The sequence below is a fragment of the Lissotriton vulgaris genome, chromosome 3_1 (assembly GCF_964263255.1).
Source record: "Lissotriton vulgaris chromosome 3_1, aLisVul1.2, whole genome shotgun sequence".
Lineage (NCBI taxonomy): Eukaryota > Metazoa > Chordata > Amphibia > Caudata > Salamandridae > Lissotriton > Lissotriton vulgaris.
Genome location: NC_141689.1, coordinates 2,020,788,056 through 2,020,801,122, shown reverse-complemented (window position 1 = coordinate 2,020,801,122; position 13,067 = coordinate 2,020,788,056). Strand labels below are relative to the sequence as shown.

General features: G+C 44.8%; 1 protein-coding gene across 1 annotated transcript in view; it reads left to right on the top strand.

Annotated features, from left to right (window-relative positions):
* The window catches only part of UFSP2 (UFM1 specific peptidase 2), a 218,585-nt gene that overhangs the window by 71,140 nt on the left and 134,378 nt on the right, over window positions 1–13,067 (top strand). The window lies entirely within an intron of this gene.

Sequence of the window (13,067 nt, the reverse complement as noted above, 5' to 3'; positions counted from 1 at the left end):
GATAGAGTGATGCCATATTTTTAATGGGTCGAATGTTCTGCCTAACTGCCAATTATCCTTTATTTTTTGTTTAGCACAGTCTCCACTGGGAAATGCTCTCATTCAGTCAGCTTTTTTCAAGACATCACTAAGGACTATCAGGCCTACATGTTAGCAGTTTTGCCCCATGCACTATAAGTTAAGCTTTGACTTTTAATTTACCTGGTAAGCCTCCAACCTTCCATGGTGCTGGCATGTCGCACTTCGATATACTTCCTCTCTCTATCACTCCCTCCATATTGCTCTTTCTTCCCACTCTTGAGTCATAGCCCAAATAGCCTGCATCCTCTGACCTGTTCTAAAATTACTAAGTGTACTCCAACAAAGCCAATTTGGACTTTTAACAAATAATACAGATGCTAACTCCATAGGACCAAAGATATAACCAAAAAAGGTATTACAGCAGACAAACCCCAAAAATATTCATTAATTTGGAATGCTATTCATCGATTTTTTTTTAATGCAGATGTTCATTTTTTAAGCTGCTATATTTCTTAGAATTTGATGTACTTATTTCTAATATTTTATCTGACAAAAAGCTTTGGTATTTATTGTTCAGACTTTCGCTATGCATTTCCTTATTCACATTTCTTACAATTCAGTGTAAACTCTACATAATGTATTCCATGAGAAAAGATCTAACAGCTACCCACCCCTTTAAGTAGTTGACTTCTCTAATGTTACCACGACTAATGAGTAAAGGAGTAAAACTTTATTTGATTCAGACCTCTACTTAGATCAACAAATACAAAATTAAAATAGTTCCAAATACTCATAAAAGTGCTTAGCTAAACCTTTTTTTTTTTTAACTCACTACAAGATGGTACAGTGCTAATGTTCAGCCACCAACTCAGACAACATTAGAGTGAATTTGATAGAATAGAATACAATCTTTGGATTGTACTTCTTGTTTAAAACATCTTCAAGAAGCTTTTTAAAAACTTAAACAGGTTATGACAAACATATTTATTAACCGGAAAGTTACACAATGTAATCAAATCTTGAGCAGAGAAAGCGTTATGCTTTAGTTGAATTGGGATTATATAACATCGGCGGGCCTTAACTATGCTATCATTAGGACAGATTAATAGAACGTGGAGCAAATCTTGTTGCCCACCTTTACAAAGTTCACATATACCTTTAGGGTTATTAGTACCATCCCAGCTAGCTGAGAAAGTGGCTAAAGGGAGTTTGCCCAAACGTAAAAGTAAAATACAACGCCTTACACCATGCTCTAATTGAAAAAGCAAGTAAGGGACAGAAGTTTTAAATTCCTTTCGTTCAGCGAACCGTTTATAGTGCTTCAATTGACAACAGTGATCTTTATCAGATTCAAAACTAATTCTAGGGGCCAAATGTTTTAAAAACAGTTTCAGATGTGCTGGAGTAATGACATGGCTAACATGCCAGTGACATTTATATCATGCACAGAAAGGTTCTGGTGAAGATAAGGCAGTGGGGCGCAATCTAATACTGCCCTCCTAAAGCAAAAGTCTGTTCATAAATGTCACATCAATGTTTGCTATCACTCTTTGCCTTTTTAGGTCTCGCGCCTAGCGTTGCAGTTAAGATAGCCTCAATCTTAAACAACTGGTTGTAGGCCCCACCCATGTGGCAGGCCACACCCTGGACCTCATATTCGCCAATTTCCCGCTTATCACTGTCCTTCAGCCTCTCCCTCTGACCTGGACCGATCACTACTTCGTCCCATTCTCTCTCACTCTGGGACGCAAATCTGCCCCAATGGCCCCTAGGAAGGAACTGGGAAGAAAGTGGCATAAGGTCACTTGCGCTACCCTGGATCCACATTTCCACTTTCAGTCGGAACACCTCTCCCCGGACATTGATGAAAATGTCTCTAGGTTGAACTCTACTCTACTCAAAGCAATTGATTCTATTGCCCCCCAGATAACCATTTCCTCCACAAGGTCGCGACCCTCGGCTCCCTGGTTCTCCACCCCCCTTCGGGAGGAGAAAAGCAGATGTAAGGCTCTAGAACGCAAGTGGAGACTTAACTATGACCCTGTAGCCAAACATCTCTACAGAACGGCCCTAAAACAGTTCCTTAAACTTAAAAAATGCGCGATGAAAGACCATTTTGCCGCTCAAATCAATAAAGCCAAAAATTCATCCAAAACGCTCTTTAACATCGTTAAAGACTTTATTAACCCTCCGGCTAGGGCCCCCCAGAACACCGCCTGTCAGGCTCTTTGTGAGGGACTCTCAGATTTCTTTCTGGAAAAAATTAACAAACTCTGTGTCTCCTTCCCCACAGAGTCTGTCACTCCATCTTCCCCTATTAGTCCCCCTGAGTACCCATCCTTCCTTGCATTCAATAAACTCAACCAAGACGAGGCTATTAGACTACTCATCGGCTGTAAATCTGGTGCCCCCTCCGATCCCATCCCCGCTAAAATCATGGGAGAACTGGCGCCTTCACTGGCCTGCCCTTTCCTTTCCGTCTGGAATGCCTCCCTTCACCATGGCTTCTTCCCAACCGCCTGGAAGGAGGCATTGGTAATCCCCATTTTGAAAAAGGCAGACGCTGATCCCGCTGTCTTTTCGAACTACCGTCCCATTTCCCTTCTCCCTAAACCCGCCAAGGTCCTGGAGAAAGCCGTACAGCTCCAACTTACGGACTATTTAGAAGATCACTCTCTGCTTCATGGATCCCAATCCGGTTTCAGAGCAGGATTCAGTACCGAGACGGCCCTGCTGGAGGTGTCTGAGACCATCCGGGAGTGCGTGGACAGGGGCGAGGAGGCCATGCTGGTTCTCCTCGACCTGTCCGCGGCATTCGACACGGTCTCTCACTCCATCCTCCTGGATCGTCTTAAACAGATAGGCATCGGTGGCTCTGCCCTCGGCTGGATCGAGTCCTTTCTCTCATCCAGAAGTCAAAGGGTACTGCTACGCCCTTTTAAGTCAGAGAAAAAACCTCTGTCTTGTGGGGTGCCGCAGGGCTCCGCGCTAAGCCCCCTGTTCTTCAACGTCTATCTGGCCCCCTTGGCGGACGTGGTGGAATCTTACGGAGTCAGGGTGGTCTCTTACGCTGACGATACACAGCTGGTGTTTTCCTTTAGGGACCACTCGGACTCCGCATTTCTCAACTTTCGCCAATGCCTCCATAACATCAGTGGCTGGATGACCACGAACCACCTTAGATTGAACGCAGACAAAACAGAGGTTCTGTTTTTTAATCAGAAAACCTCTATCCCCTCTTCTTGGTGGTGGCCTACGGCTCTTGATCCTGCCCCATCCCCGGTTCACTCGGCACGGAACCTTGGTTTCCAATTTGATGACTCCTTGTCATGTAAAACTCAGATCAATAAAGTTACTTCCGCCTGCTTCATGAAATTACGCATGATAAGAAAGATCCTTCCTTACCTCCCAATGGATTCCCGCCGCACAGTCACCCAGGCCCTTATCACGTCCCACTTGGACTATGCCAATAGCCTCTATGCAGGGGCTCCCCAGTACCTGATTGGTCGGCTGCAGATTGTCCAGAATGCTGCAGCCAGACTGATCGGGAATATCCCGTACCGTCAATCTGTCTCTGCATACCGGAGGAAACTTCATTGGCTCCCTGTGGCCAGCCGCATCCAGTTTAAGGTTCTCACTCTTACCTATCGAGCCGTCAACAACCTCGGTCCTACTTACCTGCAAAATCGGGTCTCGATATCCCGCTCCACCAGATCCTTGAGATCCAATGACCTCCGCCTCCTGATCTCGCCCCGTTTCAGACTGTCCAGAACCGGTGGCAGAGGTTTCGGTGTCATTGCTGCCAGACTTTGGAATTCCCTTCCGCTTGAGCTGAGGTTCTGTCCCTCTGAAACCATCTTCCGAGCCAAACTTAAGACCTGGCTTTTCTCCGGAATCTAGTCTCCCCTTCATCTCCTTCTTTTTTCACCTCCCCTTTCACTTGGGTACTCCTGGATTTTAGCGCCGGGACACCCCCTCGGGGGTAGCTGCGCGCTCTACAAACTCCATAAAATAAATAAATAAATAAAAATAAGACATTTAGTAGGTGAAAAACGGGGTTTCAGAGAGTGACCTGCGCAAGACATTTAGTAGGTGAAAAACAGGGTTTCAGAGAGTGACCTAGAAATCGCACACGCTTGTGTGTGTGCTTTTCCTTTTGTGCCACGCGATTGGGCTTTGCCTGTGTGTTTTTCACTGATACGGGGCGCAATAGGCCATAGGCGGTCGTTTTGCTCCGCCCATGGCCTATTGGTGTCTATTACCTGCACCAGGCATGTGGTTTCAATTATCGTGCCCAGGCACTGGCGCGATATTTGAAACCACATATCTCCCTGTGGTGTGCGTGCCCCCGCAGCACTCGCGAGCTTCTTCTGTTTTTGGATCCATTTCACAGGGAAGCAACCAATCCGGAACCCCTGGCTAACGGACCACAAAGGTGCGCTCTGTTTTGTGAGTGTGTCTTTTAAGCTTGCTGTTGTATTCTCTTTAAAAAATGATAAAATGTGATCCCTATGGGCTAAACTTTGTTTTTGTTCGTGTCAACTTTCTTTCTAAAACGCTTTTGTCGTTCCAAATTTTGAGTACATCTTTTTTAATTTAAATTTACCTTTTGTCCTTGGTAGACGTGTGCATTAATCTAAGTTCGGTAAATACATAGCACAGAAATAATAGTCGAAACCTGAGCTCCGTTTGATGGTCAGCGGAAGCACATAGGAACCGATCTGAGAATGGGAATTCACAGTCTCGGTGGTGTTCCACTGAGACAGGCTGATCGGGAAGGTGCTCCTCGTGATTTGTGCGCCTTTTGGATCCTCTCACTGTCTCCGTTATGACTCTAGCCCCAGAGGCCCTGCGGTTCACCTCCCACCTCACGACGACATTGATGACTTCAGTCACGCACGTGATCACTGATGTATTCTGCTGAAAAAGTTCTTAAAAAGGCGGCTTGTTTTAATTTCAAGCAGTGTACTTAATAACAATCTCTACCCCCTACTGCTCAGAGGGCATGCTTCTAATAGGATAGGGTGGGGCTGGGCACCACAGGACAGCATCCCTTTCATATTCAGAGTGTAATCACTGCGCCGAGAAGCGGGCTGTCGAGGCACTGTGTGAGACCCCTCGAGTCGCCCCTTTCCTCCCTGTGCCCAGAGGCTAGCCCAGCGCATGAGTACCGCATCAGCTTTATGAGCTGAATAGAGTGCACGTCCGCTCCCCATGGGCGGTAAACGTGCCGGTTTTGTAGTAGGTGCCCTCGCCGAGTACTAATTTACATACCTTTTCACAAGGATCGATCACCTGCGGGTGACTCTGGAGTCTAACACGTTGGCTGTTTAAAGGTTGAAATGCGTGAGATCAGGACCGATGGGAAACCATTCCTTTTCATTCTGAGACTCCTCCAGTTTCTTTTCTAAGCGGTTAATTATTTCTCAGCTGCCCAAGAGGGCTTACACGTTTGCACAAGTCATTTGTTGCAGCTTTTTCGAGAGTTGTGAAAAAACAAAACATTGGGGGCGGGGGAAGGGTAAATTTGTTAGGCGCAAAGGGCAAAAACAGGTGAAACATTTTATTATAGACCTGCATAAAAAAGCATTTGTTTTCTGTCGCTACGGAACAAAATACATTTGGCAGCCACAGCACCGCCACACCCATTCCATGCCAGGCGGCAACCGTGCATACATCCAATCCTGGGACTTGCCTTTACAAACATGTGCCCTTCGGCATTTTTTAAAGAAATGTTCTTCAAAGGAACTCACAGGAATAAGACACCAGATAAAAGCGATTTTGAAATAGAAACCCCAATTTGTCTGCCCAGTGTCTGGAGAAATGCAGTGATGCAATGGCAAGATTAACCAACTTTAATTTTACCAACCAATAGCTCTAAAATGTCTTATGTCCAGGTGCGACCAGTTCATCCAGTTCATGTTTCCTCTTTGCATTATCAGATTGTAGCCCTAGCGATCCAGTTGTAAAATGGGACTACATGTCCCAAAATGCAAAGAGAAAACGTTGCATGGACGAGCTACTTACGCATTGGCCTTGGTGACAAAAGAACTCTATCTCTGCCAGTGACACTTTCCCATGAATGGCTCATCCAATCACATAAATTAAAGTAATAATCCACGTTCAGCGGACCCCTCGGACCTCTGGGCCCCGGTACCATTGCACAGTGCACCTGCTGCCCCAGTGGACCCTCGGTCCCTGTGCATAGGCCTGGCTATGAGGACAATAATTAGAGTGAACTTGTAAAATGATGTTAGACACTAAATTGGCGGCCGCTGCTTGTATAAAGCTTAGACAGTTGTAGTTACTGCCATACACAATGTAGTGTCTGAATAAGGGTGCCTACCTCCTCGGTTAACCTTCAGATCCCCAAGAAATCAAACATTTTATATTATAGAATGGAAGAGGCACTCCAACCATATTTCTAAGTCCAAAATTACTGCATAATCAGAATTGCAGTAGCGTATTCAATTCAAGTCCTGATTCATGACTCTTCCAAACAATGAATAAAGTCCATCCACATTGTTGGAGTATTTGTGGTAAAATAGGTTCTTTATTAAATATTCTTATTAATTGATTCCAAAGTACAGCCAATGCGCTTCATTCCGAAACACAGAGCTTCCTCAGGGCAGCGGTGTATAGCTATTGCTTATAGTCACAGATAGCAAGTGCATTATTCTTACTCCCATGACAGCGCTGTTGTGATCACAGTGCATCTAATTTCTGCACTTCATGTTGTACTAAGTGTCATAGAAAGGGTTGATATGGCACACTGAGCCACAAGTACTCCAACAGAATGAATGGACTATACTAATTGTTTGGAAGACTCATGAATCACAACTTTGGTTGAAATCACTACCACAATGTTGATTATACAATAATTTTGGACTTAAAATATATTTGGAGTGACTCTCCTATTTTAACAATATAGCAACTAAAAAAAGGGTTTCCAGATGACCCATCTCTCATCAGGGACATCATTTTACAGTCACGAGCCTTTCATAAACAACCTGGTGTATCTGGTAGTTGTAGTCTTGGCTTATTTCAAGTGATCCAAATGGACTAAGACCGCGTGAAAACCAGGCCTTGTTGAACTAGTGCCTAGGACTATAACATGGTGCCCCTGGTGATAAGGAGACATCTGGCGCTGCTCACTCTGCGAGGCATGCAGTAATAGAGTATGCTGTGTTAGCCTCGCCCACTCTCGGCCTATACTATTGTTTGGCTGGTGTCATTGTCCTTTGTAAATGCTGGCTTTCGATCCATTATGATGCTTGTTAGTCCCTCCATGTTACTGCCTTGTCTCCATTTGTTACCACCCATAAGGACTTGATCTTTTACTGTGTCCTAACTCACAAGCTTACATTACCAGTTCTGAGAACTATTTACTTCATTAAGTAACACAGCATGCACAGTGTGACAGCTTCGGTAATGGCGGCCGCTTCCTAACCTAAGTTGCGTTAAGTTTTCAGTTTTTTTTTAATTTTCAAACTTTAATACAGAATGGGGAGCCCGCTTCAGGGACACCTTGCTCAGTTTATATTTTGTATTTTTTTTATTTAATGCGGAGTGCAGTGCCCGCTTCAGGGACATCGTACTCGTTTTTTTTTGTTGCTTTTTTTTTATGTAATACCGAGCGAGGTTCCCGCTTCAGGGACACCGCGCTCTTTCTTTTTTTTTTTTTTTTACTTTAATGAGTGTGGCACCCACTTCACAGAAATCGCGCTCTGCAGTGCAATAGGTGTTACTTTTAATATTGTACATGACAAAGCCTTTTAATTTTTCATAAAAGGCATTGCCATTCACAATGCCAATAGCTCCAAACTAGTTTTCCCAGCCAGCATATTACTCTTGTTCCCCCTCGCTGCTAACCTAGTTCCAATTTTCTGGTTCTCCAGCACCGCAAGGTCATGCGAATGGTGATAGCGCTATAAAAATAATATCACTCGTCTGCATACAAAAAACAACATTTTTAAATATTGTAATTTTCAACATCAAGAGCTCTAGCTTTCACCAATGTGAGACCTATTGCGTTGCAAATGCTTGTTTAGGTCGAGCATTCGATACCTCTTGTATATACTTTAGTATATACTTCTATGTGTATGTACTTTGAGGGCCCTGGAGATCAGCTCTAGGACTTGTCTGCTTCCTCTTTGGGACTTTTATTTCTGTTCAATTGCCTCTATTTAACTGTCTTAATAGAAAAGGACCAGTAGAGGTCAGTAAAATACCAGAATTGCTTTTTGCTGAGGGACTTTCTTTTCTGAATTTTTCTGGCAACTGCCTCTATTTAACGTTATTGATAGAGAACGACCAGCAGAGGTCAGTAAAATACCAGAATCACTTTAGCATTCTCTAGATTCCAGTCCATAGAAATTGTCTTCCACATGCCCCCGTAGACAATAATATTTTTTTCAAATCTAGTATTTTCAGTGATATGACCATCGAAGGCCCTGAAAAACAGAGCTTTGAACTATACCATTTCCCGCTGAAAGGCAATATTTCTCTCCATATGTTCCCATACCTGGCTTGTCACACAGTTTGGGCTTACTTTCCCTCCATGTTAAAGAACAGTAGACATTTCAAAACCCAGGCTAATGTGCTGCAAAGCTAAATACATATAACTTTCCAAAGGCGAGACCGATTGCATTGCAAATGCTTGTAATTAAAACCCATTTCATAGAGGTATATGTTTTGTGGCATACTCTGAAAGGAACTGAATCGCAAAGACATTTATGAGAATGTGAAATAGTACTCCTGTAAAACTCTTTAAGTACTCTTTCCTTTTTGAATTGACCCAAAAACATCTTAAAAGGGACTATCCCGGAAATAGTCATGTGCCATTAGTTCAAATAGACACTTGCACTTTTCCTAATAGAGAGATAGATATTTAAGGGCCGATTCAGAAACGCATATAAGAGTACAACAAGCATTTACAATGCAATAGGTCTCGCAGCATTAAAGTTTGAGTTATTGGCATTGTGTATGACAATGCGGTGCATAACATTTTTAGCAAACTTTGAATTGGTGAGCAGTGAGAGTGTGTGCAAGAGTATGCTGTTTTTGAAAGTAGTGTGGTGTAGAGTGCAGGAATTTGGGTGACCTGAGCAATGTGGATGATGCACCTCACGCACGGGGCTGCCGCAGTTATTATTCGCACAGCTCTGATGGTGCACTTCACGCACGGGCTCACAGCTGTTATTATTCACACAGCTCTGATGATGCACCTTACGCACGGTCTCACAGTTGTTATTCACACAGCTCTGATGATGCACCTCACGCACGGGGCTGACGCAGTTATTATTTACACAGCTTTGATGATGCACCTCAGGCACGGGTTCACAGCTGTTATTATTCACACAGCTCTGATGACGCACCTTAGGCACGTGCTCACAGCTGTTATTATTCACACAGCTCTGATGATGCACCTCACGCACGGGGCTGACGCAGTTATCACACAGTTCTGATGCACCTTAGGCACGGGCTCACAGCTGTTATTATTCACACAGCTCTGATGATGCACCTCCAGCACGGGCTCACAGCTATTATTCACACAGCTCTGATAATGCACCTCACGCACGGAGCTGACGCAGTTATTATTCACACAGCTCTGATGATGCACCTTAGGCACGGGCTCACAGCTGTTATTATTCACACAGCTCTGATGATACACCTCACGCACGGGGCTGACGCAGTTATCATTCACACAGCTCTGATGATGCATCTTGGGCACGGGCTCTCAGCTGTTATTATTCACACAGCTCTGATGATGCACCTCACGCACAGGGCTGACGCAGTTATTATTTACACAGCTCTGATGCACCTTAGGCACGGGCTCACAGCTGTTATTATTCACACAGCTCTGATGATGCACCTTAGGCACGGGCTCACAGCTGTTACGGTGCTTCCTTCTTTTTACTGGGGGCAACCTGGCTGGATATATGCGGTGAAGTTTCTCAATGTAAAGACTTTGCTGCCTCAGCTGCATGTTTAAGTCTAAGCTGGGGACTAAGCTCGGGAGAGGATCCATGCAGTACAGGCCAGACCCCGCTTCACTCTCACGGGCTCTCTTTCACCTGTTGCCCTGCAGCAGGAGCCCTCGGGAAGCATCACACGGGTCGTGAGGAGAGTTCAGCCCACAATGTACAAAGTATTCAGCAGTCGGAAAAAGATGTCCCCCTATCAGGCTGTTCTGGGGCCAAACCAGTAATAACGAGCAACACCTTCGGGTAAAGTTTGCGCTATACAAATTCGCATTACATAAATAACAATACTAATAAAAAAAGATCGCTATTTAAAAAAAAAAGGTAAAACCCATACCAGATATGCGACCCCAGGGCGAGAGAGCGGAATGAGCGGAAGCAGGAATAGACGTGCGCGTGCACTGCCGAATCCTGCCGTGGGGCGGGACTTCCGTTTCTGCTGGAAGCCCGCGCCCACGGAGTGCCCGGCCAGAGGAGCAGTGGTCATGCCCGAGGGAGAGCCCCGCGGTGGTGGATGAAGTCCGGAGTGAGGTGAGTGGGGCTTAGTGGAAGTGGGGGGTGGCGGTGGGGGAGGGGGGTGTCTCTGTGCGCTGGTGTGTGTGTGTGTGTACGCTCGTGTGTGTGTGTGTGCACGCGCTCTTGTGTGTGTGCGGCGGGGGTGTGTGTCTCTGTGCGCTCGTGTGTATGCGTGCGTGTATGTGTGCTAGTGTGTGTGCGTATGTGTATGTCTCTGCTGGTGTGTAAAGAAAATGAAAGCTGGCAACACTGTCGCTCTAAACGCGCACTGCCAGAGCCATCTGGACAGCAGTAAAAACGAAACTTAAACAACGTGAAAGCACTGTCTCTCTAAGCACGCATTGGAAGGGAACCATAAGCTGCTCAATGGAACGCGCGTTCGCGTGCGCGTGGCCCGCTCAATTCTGACTCTTTCACATGCGCGTGGCCAGTCTTGTCTCCTGGAAAGCAGAGTCGCTACCAATAGGTCTCTGCGAGACCGCGCTTCGTGCGGTTAACACCACAAGACCTAAAAAAGAGCACTTGTGTAGAAATATTTCCCTTACTCGTAGACACTTTTGTAAATGTAGCCCCTATATTTTTTTAATTTGTAATATTTAGTCCACCTAAATATTTTGGTTGCATGAAGTTGTATAGATATGCTTAATAGTGGATTATCTCAAATAAAAGATTACACTAGCATACTTTGTAGTTTGAACCAGGAAGCTAAAATAATAATAATAAGAACATCCAAGGAATATAACATTAACTATAGCAAAACCATCCTTTTAAACTAACTAATTGTATCTTGCAAATTGTCTATTCTTACAGGTAAAACGATTGATAATTTCCTTCCAATATATAACAAAAGTTGTGCAAGCTTGATATGCACCACAATTCCTTGGTATTGGGCCTTAATCAGGTATTCAATTACTGGTAAATGGTATCCTAAGGATCCTCACAAAGATTTCGGCTGTGACAGTCAGCCGGTTGCACTGCCTGTCACTGGGAGGGAAGAGTCCTCTCCCAGGCAGTGATTCTTTTAGGAACCACCACAGCAGTCCACGCCATGAAATACTGATGACCTATCCATACAATTTTCCAATATAATAAAATAACATAATAATAATAATAATTAAAATGATTTTTAATTCAGATGAGTGCATTACTTTTTGGCAATACTGCTCAGTCTCCTTTATCACCATGTCTTGGATGTAAGATGTTCCCCATTTGATATTAGGAAGTATTATGAGGCCCGGTCACCTCATTTCAGGGTCAAAATGTCGTAGACAAAGTGTAATAAAGAACCAAACGAATTGGCGCACCTTTAAACCCAATGGAATATCAAGGTTGATTTTACGTGGTTGTTTGTTATGCGTGACACACACACAGAATTGTTTACTAGTAAAAAGTTTGTTTATACTTTTTCTTTGCTTTACTGGAGACACTATGCACTCTATTTCACCATAATTAATTACTTTATTTTATGTGCACCAATGGATGGCATAACACTGTATTATGAATTACTTCAGTGGTCTCGTGCATGTTTCTATTACAATAGCATTAGGTGTTTAAGGCTAATCAGTCTATTGAATACCTCACTGTCTTAAAGTGGTACCCACAAATGCCACTGTTTTTCTTTAAGTATTTATACCCAGGCCTCGTGGGCTTCTGGACAGCTCTTGTAGCTATGTAAGGTAAAGAAATAATCCAAGTGTGAAAACGAGGGGTGGGTGTGCAAGAGAAAGACATACTGTTGTTCTTCCGGTTGCCACACTGCATTGAAAAAGGGAGGAGTCTGTCAGTGCTGGGGTAATGTGTACACTTACAATGGACCACGTTTGTTGGTTACTCTAAGAAGGTTGTAACCATTATAAGATGGAGAGATGGGCCCCTAGAGAGTCCAATAATAGGGGTCGAGTTCCAGTGACACCCCAAAGCACAGTTCAGGGCCCCACACTGGACAACGCAGAAGTGCACCTCGGGCTGTCCACGTTGTGGGAAACTACGTAGTGCACCTCGGTGTCCACGTGGTGGAAAATTCCGTTGTGCCAGGGTATGAGATGGTACATAGCCTCACCTCCTTCGCCATTTGCTTCTCCCAGATGTTCCAGGCTGCCTACCGCACCTCTCTTCCCGGCCATGTCGACTCAGGAGGCTGGTACATGCCGGGTGGCACCCGACGACCAGGTCCTCACCTATCCTCGCCAGCTCAAACCGCACCTCAGGTCAGACTTACACTACACTGATATTCTTAGGTGGTTGTAGCTGTAGGCAGTGGGGGGGCGCTCCAATGCCGTCTATACATCTGCCAGGTCTCTTGTTGGTCAAGGGCCTCAGTTAATGACTCAGGCCACAATGGCACCGTTGGGTTCATACACCCGCGCCGCAGCTGGATGGCAGGATCATCGAAGGAGTAACTGTTGATTAACGGGGCTTGTCGCTTGCTAGGAGTCTTATTGATGCACGCCTGCCATATTCTACCCCCTTCCCCATGACCGACTTTACCTCGTCAATTTCGTCAGGATCAATTTCCTGTGAAACACTTGTGGTGGGACCATTTTAACA